This window comes from Panthera pardus, unplaced genomic scaffold (genome assembly GCF_024362965.1).
Source record: "Panthera pardus isolate Hobbes unplaced genomic scaffold, ASM2436296v1 HiC_scaffold_6, whole genome shotgun sequence".
Taxonomy (NCBI): domain Eukaryota; kingdom Metazoa; phylum Chordata; class Mammalia; order Carnivora; family Felidae; genus Panthera; species Panthera pardus.
In genome coordinates, this window is record NW_026526991.1 from 42,653,611 (window position 1) to 42,663,894 (window position 10,284).

Consider the following 10,284-nt stretch of genomic DNA (forward strand, 5'->3'; position numbering starts at 1 on the left):
CTTCATGAAAATAGGATTTCAGGGGTACCTGGGTGGCTCAGTCGGTTAGGTGTCTGACTTCAGCTCAAGTCATGATCTCTTGGTTCATGGGTTTAAGCCCCGCATTGGGTTCTGTGCTGACAGCTCAGAGCCTGGAGCCTGCTTCAGATTCTGTATCTCTGTCTCTCTCTGCCCTTCCCTTGTTCATGCTCTGTCTCTCTCTCTCTCTTAAAAATAAATAAACATTTAAAAAATATTTTTAAGAAAATGGGATTTCAACCAAACATGCCCAGGTATGTCCAGATTGTACTTGGCCCCAACAGGAAATCCCTACCCACTGTTCAAGAGGTACTAGCCACTATGCAAAAATATTTTCTATATTTCTATCTCCAGGCTTGAGCTCCTGTCATGTATTCAGCTGCTGCTTGTCATCTCCATACACGATCTTTCCCATCTCAGTACATTACAACTCAGTCTCCAAATTCTCAGGACAAAATCTTGGAGTCTCCCTTGATTCCTGTTTCACTCCTCACATGTATGTACTCCATTAGTAAATCTGATGGACTCATCTTTGAAGTAGATCTGGAATTCATCCACTTCTCACCACTCCCTTTTCAATCAGCCTCTCTTCACCTCCAACCTGGATTATTGCACTACCTTCCTCAGTAGTCTCCTTGCTTTCTCCTCTGCCCCTACATTATACTTTCCTGCCAGCAGTCAGAAGTATCCCTTTATAATCTAAGTCAGTTATGTCAAAACCCTCCATGACTTTGATTTGGAGTTGAGCAACTTGAAGAAATAGCCTCCACCTTGTTTCCTTTGTTTGTTTGTTTTTTGCTGGGTGATTAGCAACAGACATGTACAGCTTCTGGGGGGTTGCGGTTTAAAAGGTGGTAGCTTTCTAGAATTTCTGACAGCCAACAGTTGTGTCCTGCTGGTGGCATTTGTTACTTGACAGCAACAGTGGTGATGGTTTTCTTATCAGCCAGACCTAGGCATTGCTCTGAGTTTTGCCTGCAGACTGTGTTTTCAGTGCCCTCAATCACCCTGTCAATTTCTTATAAGTGCCTTTGCTGCTTAACTTTGTCAGAATGACTTCTTTTGTTTGCAACTAAGAATCTTGACTTTTTGAGGAGAAAGAAAAAAACCTCTCAGAAGATCCCCTTTTTTTAACATTTTGGGGTACTTTCAATGTTTCATATACATATGTATGTTTTTAAAATACAGTAAAACCTTGGTTTGCGAACATAATTCATTCTGGAAACATGTTTGTAATCCAAAGCACTCATATATCAAAGCGAATTTCCCCATAAGAAATAATGGAAATGCAGATGGTTCATTCTGCAATCCAAAAATATTCATATAAAAATGATTACAATACAGGGGCGCCTGGGTGGCTCAGTCGGTTAAGCGTCCGACTTCGGCTCAGGTCACGATCTCTTGGTATGTGAGTTCGAGCCCTGCGTCAGGCTCTGTGCTGACTGCTCAGAGCCTGGAGCCTGTTTCAGATTCTGTGCCTCCCTCTCTCTCTGACCCTCCCCCGTTCATGCTCTGTCTCTCTGTCTCAAAAATAAATAAACGTTAAAAAAAATTTAAAAAAAAATGATCACAATACATAATATAAAATAATGAAGAAAATACAATATATATAGAAAAATAAGTTAACCTGCACTTACCTTTGAAAACCTTTGTGACTGGTGTGAGGGAGACCAGAGAGAGGAGGTTTATTGTGTAGGATGACTTTCATGATCACTAATGGAATCACTGTTATCTATTGGCTCAATGGCATCTTTTCCTGCATGGAAGCCATCGTATACACTTGCATGGATGTTGGCACAGTACAGTATTAATAAACTCTTGTCATATACTGTTTTTAGTGTAACTGGCAATAAGGCAACAGAGGAAAGGGTCTATATCTGCAGGCAGCCTGACCTAGAATGAAGCAAAGCATTCCTAAGCTTACTCTTGGATGGAAAAGCTTACTCTTGTGCTTTGAAGTGACAAAAAATACACTAATGCCAGTTGTGGGCACTTGCCAATGTTCTGAAAAATCACTGATTTCTGCCAAACACTGTGGCCTGAGACCGAGCATCCGAGCATGGGAGGCAATCACCCACAATCCCGCAGTGAGAGAGAGAGAGAGAGAGAAAGAGAGGGAGGGAGGGAGGGAGGGAGGGGGAGAGAGAAGAACCATTGACTCAATTGTGATCATTTGACATCTGGCGTCACTTACTACTCATATTGCAAGATATCATTCATTTAACAAGTTAAAATTTATTAGAAATGTTTGCTTGTCTTGCAGAATACTTGCAGAACAAGTTACTTGCAATCCAGTGTTTTACTATATATATATATATATATATATATATATATATATATATATATATAATTATATATATTCAGAGACTTATTTGTTAAATGAAGGCATAGTTTTATGCAACTTCGTATCTTGCTTATTTTTCTCTACTTACTATCATTTCATAAGTATATTTTTGGCTGTTGTAATTCTTCATAAACATTTTGAGGACTGTACAGTGTTTTCTCAAATGAATGCATTGTACTTTTATTGCTGGATATTTAGATTGTTTTCATTTTTTATTTATTATAAATAACACTGCCATGATTATATTTATACATAAGGCCTATTCCAAATTTATTAGGATTGATTCCTAGAAATAGAATTACTGGATAATGAGGTATGAGTGTTTTTAAGATTTCAAATATGGAGTGTCCAATTACCCTCTTAGAACTTGTATTAATTTATACTTCTGACACCATCATGTGGGCACTGAGATCATATATTACCCTAAATATTGGAACAATGTATATATATGAACCTGGCTGAGCGTATTGTCTGAAAGAATCAGAGCTAGACACTAGTTAAAGCAGTAAAGGTAGATTTTATTCAGAAACTATTGCAAAAGGGGAAAAGAGGCCCCAGTATAGAACTGGGCTCAGTTCTGAAAACAATAAAGGCAGCTGGGGATTTACAGACAGGAAGCAGAGTTGGATGTGGGGGAGACGTTAGTGGATGAAAAATTATAAAGAGCAGGCCAGACTTATCAGATATCAAGGGTGAGAGGTGAGAAATTTGATTAGATATTGAGGGTAATCATATATCAAGGGTGAGGGAGATTTTCTCTTGCCGGGGCCAAGGGAAGGCCACTTCGTTGTAAAGATTATTTTGACCTGCAAGCAATCAAGACCATTTGCCCCTCCCTTAACAAAATAGAAGCATCTAAAATGGGGGTTTTTTCCAGAATAGAGGTTTATTAGCAGAGATAATTTGTACTTGAGTGAACCATCTGTGTGGAAGGGCAAACATCTAATTACCAAACATTTCTTCCTCCTCTTCCTTCTTCTTTTTTTTGGGGGTGGTGGTGGGTGGTGGGAATTATTTATTTATTCTAACTTTTTAAAATTCTTATTTATTTATTTACTTACTTATTATTTTTAAAATTTACACCCAAGTCCTCCTTCTTCTTATCACCTTGTGAAGTGCATTCCTTTCCTCTGAGGTCCTAGACCCCTCCCCCCTTCTCCTTAGTTCAAGGTGACATAAATACCTCATTTTGCCTGACTGCTTTTGGAATTTCCATGTCTATGTGGATTCCCTTCACATACATTATTAAATTTGATTTTCTCCTGTTACTCTGTCTCAGAGAATCTCTTAGATTCCTTTTTAAAATTTCAATTTGTTTTGAGAGAGAGAGAGATAGCGAGTGAACAGGGGAGGAGCAGAGAGAGAGGGAGAGAGAGAGAATCCCAAGATACAGGGCTTGAATACATGAACCATGAGATCATGACCTGAGCTGAAACCAAGAGTCAGATGCTTAACCAACTGAACCACCCAGGTATCCCTGATTCTTAGTAAGCTAGAAAGACCTTGAAGGGGACAGAATTCTTGCTCCCCAACACTCTCAACTGACAGGACTGTTGATAAAACTGGGCTATGCTGGTCTGGCAAGGATAGGGGGTAGGGGTAAGGTTGAGGTCTAGTCAAGAGGACAGCTTGGAGGAGTCTAACCAAGTCTCATCAAGAAGAGTGTCTTGTTAATGTATGTAACTTCAGTACTTCCTGTTCTCTATCCTTTTGTACGTTAGATGTTAGTTTATCACTTCCGAACTTCAGCTTTAGCCACACAAACCTCAAGGAACAGTTTTTTCCAAAGGAAGTCACAGTGGAACTTCTAAATTTTGCCTTTGGTATAACGAGAGAGACAACATCCAAACCAATTTACAAGCACTGGAATCAATTCTGCTCAAACTTAAAGAGAGTAGTCATTTTAAAAATATGAACTCAAAGGTGTTACCATGAGAATTAGTAACATGCATTTCTAAACTCTTAAGCATTGCTAAACTTGTCTTTCTATACATATTTCTAAAAACTTTCCTTAGCATGGGCATATTTCCGAGAAAAACATTACTGAAGGTTCATATTCTCTGCATTTCTTTGTTCAGTAAGAGTCCAAATATGACCTGAGTTTCAGCATAAAAATCTGCCTGGGTCTACCTTTTCTGCTTCTCTATGGAGTGATGCTGTTCTGATTTGAATAAAGCAAAAAGGAAGTTGTCACTGTGCATACCATCAAGTGGCTTCAGGGCCTCTCTGCAGGGACTCCATCAGAGAGTGCTTCACAGGCTACAGCAGTTATATTACCAGCCTCTCCAGAAACCAACAAAGATCTTTGCACAAACTGCAAATTGTGTGCAGGAAGACCAGCTCTCAGGAGGAGAGGCTGAGACAGCTGGTATGAAGTTACCATAGCAACATGCCTGCACATTTTGCCCTTTGGCTTTTATCTTGTCCAAGCCTGAGAAGCCTGATAGTCATATCCTGGACCATTTCACTTACACAAAGAAGATGGCTATCTTCCACTAGGTCACTATGGTCCCTTCACAAGACAGAGATCCATGGTCGTGTACTTTTCATGGCGTGGCATGTCATGGTCTACCATGTTCTGAGTTAATGTTTACCTCATTGTGATCCTGGAAAGTATGTCTCGTACAGCTAAATTTTTGATGAGGAAATTGAGCCTCAGTGTTAAGTAACTTGCTCAAGCTCACAGTGAGTAAATGAAAGAAGTGAATTAAACTAAGGGTTATCTCTCTTCTTTGTACCAATGACTCATACATCTTGTGCATTAGGTGGCCCGCACCACGACAATTCTCCTGTGCTTTTAATCATCTCTCCCTAGTGTTTCTAGGCTACAGGCAAAGTTTGAGAACCACTCTTTTTCACCACATAGCTTCTCTTTGTCCTAATGACATCTCATCTCTGGCAAAGTACTTAGGCTGAAGGCACTCATTCACTCTCATTTCCTGTATCTTAGGACGGTGGAGCCAAAATTCTCCTAGTTTTCTACTGCTGCTTCTGGACCATCGCTACATGAGCTTTCCTCAGTAAGATTTTCTAAGTACGTGACATTCATTTGCATTGAATTCCATTCTTACCCTCATCATCCTCAGATGCCCCCTACAATCCTTGAAGATGTGGACTGTGTGTGGTCCATAGTGGTAGTCTCTGTTTGGATATCTAACACCCTGCCCACAAACTTCTTTAGCCAACTCTACTTCATTGATTTTAACACATCACTCACATAGATGTATCAGCTAGAGCTACTCTGCTTCCAAACTCCAACTGAAATACCCTACCTCCAAATTCCTACAATCTTCTGCCTCCCACCTCTCAAGCGCTGGCACAGTCCCTGCTACTAAATCTGCTCTCTGTGCTTTTGGTGACTCTGAAGCTTCTCATCTTACTCTCTCACCCATCACCTCCCCCACCCTCTAACCTGTTTGTTCCTTTTTTCTATCTAACCTAGGTACCAATGATCAGGAATCATAAGCATGTTCACACCAGTATCTCCCATAGCCTCACTTTAGGATCTCCCTGTGAGCTTGGTCAGCCAATCCTTGACCAAAAATGTGTGTTGGTTTGATTTCTACTAAGTAGAACTACAGAAAGTAGAAAACCCGTGCTGCTGGGCATCATCAATGTTTTTTTTGTTCCTCAGCATTTTAAATCAGTTACTTTTATTATTATTATTTTTTTTTGCAGTGGTTTATCCAAACCTTTCACAATCCTCAAGCCACCTACCCACCCTGGAGAGCTGCTCTCCTGTACTTTGGCTTCATTAAGCTTCTCAGCAGGCACCACATGCCAAGTTCCTCTCTGACTCAGTGTTTCTGTTCCTTTTGACTCAACTGTCATTTTCTTACTCCTTTCTTTGTCAAACTGCTACTCATCCCTTAAGGCTCAACTCAAATGTTGCCTTTTCTCTGCTGCATTTTCTGACCTTCCTTTCCTCTGTGCTCTCTTATTCCCTTTACACACATGTCTTCCTTTTCTGCTAAATTATGAGGCGAACTGGCTGCATTATATCACCTCTTACTGTCTCTCCCTCTGCCTTAGTCCTCTCAGGCTGTTATAACAAAATACAGACTGAGTGCTTTAAACAACAAAACTTTACTGGTGGGACAAGCCACCATCTGTGTGCAGGCTGCTTCGGTTCCTGGTGAGGGCCTCTTTCCGGCTTGCCGCAGAGGAATGCCTTCTCACTCTGTCATCACATAGTGCAGAGAATGAGAGCAAGAGAGAGAATTCTGGTTTCTTTCTGTTCTTATAAAGACACTAGTCCTATCATGAGGCTCCACCTTCATGACCTCATCTAAACTTAGTTACTTCCTCAAGGCCCCTCCTCTTAATACCATCACATTGGGAGTTAGGGCTTCAATGTGTGAATCTGGAGAGGGTGCAAACATTTCGTCAGAATGCCCTCTGATTCAGAATCCTCACTTCAAATCACATTAAGTAAACAGAAGCCTGGTGGGATATTGGACAGGATGTGCTCTAGAGCTGAGGCACTTGCAAGGTCTCAGTCTTTAAATTTGTGCTGTCTAGTGTCATAGCCATTAGTCACGTGGGGCTTACTGAGCCCTTGAGATGTAGCTAGGTTAAATTGAATTGTGTTCTAAGTATAAAATACATACTGCAGTTTAAAGACTTTATGTAAAACAAAGGATGTAAAATTTCTCTTTAACATTCTTTTTTTATTAAAAATTTTTTTTAATGTTTATTTATTTTTGAGAGAGACAGAGACAGAATGCAAGTGGGTTAGCGGCAGAGAGAGAGGAAGACACAGAATCCGAAGCAGGCTCCAGACTCTGAGCTGTCAGCATAGAGCCCGACACGGGGCTCGAACTCACGAGCTGTGAGATCATGCCCTGAGCTGAAGTCGGACGCTCAACCAACTGAGCCACCCAGGTGCCCCTCTCTTTAATATTCTTAATATTGATTGAATGTTGAAATAATATTTTGGATAATTTGGATTAATAAAGTCTGTTAGTAAAATTAATTTTGCCTGATTCTTTTTATTTTTTTTAATATACCTACAAAAATATTTAAAATAACATGTGTGGCTTGCATTATATTTCTATTAATAATGTTTTAAATACTCCATGATATACAGTATGAATATAGTGACTAACACACTAACACTCCATCCTAGTGGAGTCTAGGAATACTTTCAACCAGGAACTCTGTGTATAAACCTGTACTTACAGGAATCGTCCATTTTTTATAATTCTGAAATCTACATACTAAATTCAAGTTTCTTATCAATATGAGAATAGGATTAAAAGGATATTGGTGACAATGCTACCTTGCTCCATTATTAGAAGATACTATAGATTCTGTCCTAAAATATTCTTGTAAAACAATTAAAATATACACATCCTCATTGTGAAAATATTCACATTCAAATCAGCACAATTACAAGGTGGCAAAGGACAGCTAAAGCAATCATGAAACATACACAAAAACTTGTTTATAAATTTACACACAATTATTTCCAATTCAAATATTCCTATTCCATTATCACTAACACCTAATCCTTGCAGGAAGAGTCAACACCTTTGTAAGTGTCTTGTTAATTGTGCAATGCTGGTAACATGCTACAATACGATGCAATTGCAATATGAAATTGCAATTCTTGCAAAAGATTTAGGACTTCAGGAATTTATTCAAAAGATATTGACAAATAAAATGTTGTCTAGGGTTAAATTACTTATAACATTTGAAGGAGAACAAATGAAAAAATAATGACTATTCGTCTGTAAAAAGAGAACAATTTAAATGTCAAAGGATCGTAAGAATTCTTGAGAAAATTGATGAAGAACTCTGAAGAGCTCTGATATATCAGTATGTGTGTGGTTAACTTGTTCTGCGAGTGTTCTGCAAGACGAGGAAACATTTCTAATAAATTTTAACTTGATAAGTGAGCGATGTCTTGCAATAGAGTAGTACGCGACACTGAATGTCACATGATCACAACTGAGTCATTGGTTCTTGAAATTCACTTTGATATACGAGTGCTTTCGATTACAAGCATGTTTCCAGAATGAATTATGCTCACAAACCAAGGTTTTACTGTACTTTATTTTTTAAAATGATCCTCTCTACTTTGAAAGTCTAATGTGAAGTAAAATATGCTGTTCTTTTGTACCATATAACTTTCCTGAAAAATTATGCTGATCAATTAACACTCATTTTATTCTTTTTTTTCTAAGAATTAGTCCATAGTTGCAGTTCTCAGTTAAATATTTGTTAAATATGAGAAAAACAAGCTCAATTTCCAAATTTTCACTACTTTCATTTTTCAAAATAAAACTCCATTTAAATAATTTTTGCCACATTTTATTTAGAATTTTTGGTTCTCATTTAAAGTATATTTACTTTAGGGATGCCTGGGTGAGTCATTTAGTTAAGCAACTGAGACATGGCTCAAGTCATGATCTCATGGTTCAAGGGATCGAGCCCTGCATCGGGTTCTGTGCTGACAGCATGGAGCCTACATGGGATTCTCTCTCTCTCTCTCTCTCTCTCTCTGCCCCTCCCCTGCTCTCTATCTCTCTCAAAATAAATAAACATTAAAAAATAAAGTATATTTCCTTTAAACAATCCTTTTCTGAAACCAGTTTATCTTTTTTAAAAAATATTTATTAAAAAACTTTTTTTAACATTTATTTATTTTTGTGAGGCAGATAGAGACAAAGCATGAACAGGGGAGGGGCTGAGAGGGGGAGACACAGAATCTGAAGCAGGCTCCAGGCTCTGAGCTGTCAGCACAGAGCCCGATGTGAACTCACAGACTGTGAGATCATGACCTGAGCCGAAGTTGGGTGCTTAACAGACTGAGCCATGTAGGTGTCCCACGAAACCAATTTATCTTAATTGTGATGGCTAAACTTTAAAAATTATTATAAATACAAAAAGGAAAAATATATTTTCTAAATCTATACACATACAAAAATAAATGTTAAAAGATTAATGCTGGTGTTTATGAAGTACTTACACTGTGTTGTATAATGCTGCTAGATTTAATCATGCATAAGTTAAACTTGTCACATACCTGAGCACTAGAAACTCTTAGGTATCTAAACATAACCCAAGTGTTTCAGGTAGGAATACAAGATATAAATGCTCGAAGAGATAATGTAACCAATATAATCATAGCATTGACTTAATGTTTACACTATTCAAGTAGCTGTAGACTTTTAGCCTAGGTAATTTCTCAATTCTGAGAAGAAAATGATTTTGAACTTGTTCAACTCAAAGGAAATGGTGGGTTCAACAGCGGTTTTGGTGTTTCCTTTGAATGTTCTAGTTCTTAACTTTTTTTGTTGTTTTCTTTTTGCAGTTTCTTTGCTAAAGCATCTTCAGCATGTTCTGTCAGCTCTGGTTCCAGGGGCAACTATATTTTTATTTCAGGTTTTATCGGACTATTTGATTTCTTAAATATAAATACAATTTAAGAAACAAAAATGTTTTTAAAAGCTTTAATTCATAACCATTGTTGAGTAAAATATTGACCTTTGTATCTGACCCATGAGTACTGTATTTTCTTTCAATATCCTTGAAACTGGTTGACAAGCTTGTTAGTTTGCAGGCAACACACAATTTCAGACCTTTCTTGTTTTTTTGTTTTGTTTTGTTTTTAATGGGAGGCTACTTAGATTTGTTCTTTATTCTCATGTTGGTTTTGAAGTGGACTCACTCAATGATTTGTTCATTCCAACCAAATTGTTGAATCTATTGACAAAAAGTTATTCATTGTTTGCATTTATTGTCCTTCTAATTTCTCCCCTAGGATCTCTAGTTGTATCCCTTGTTTTATTTCTGATATTGGCAATTTTTGTTTCCTCTCTCTGCTGTATTTTGAATTTCAGTGTTTTGAGGTTGTTTTTGAAGAGAAGGATAGTTGCACAACAACTCATCCACAGTAACTTAACTACAACGGGGTA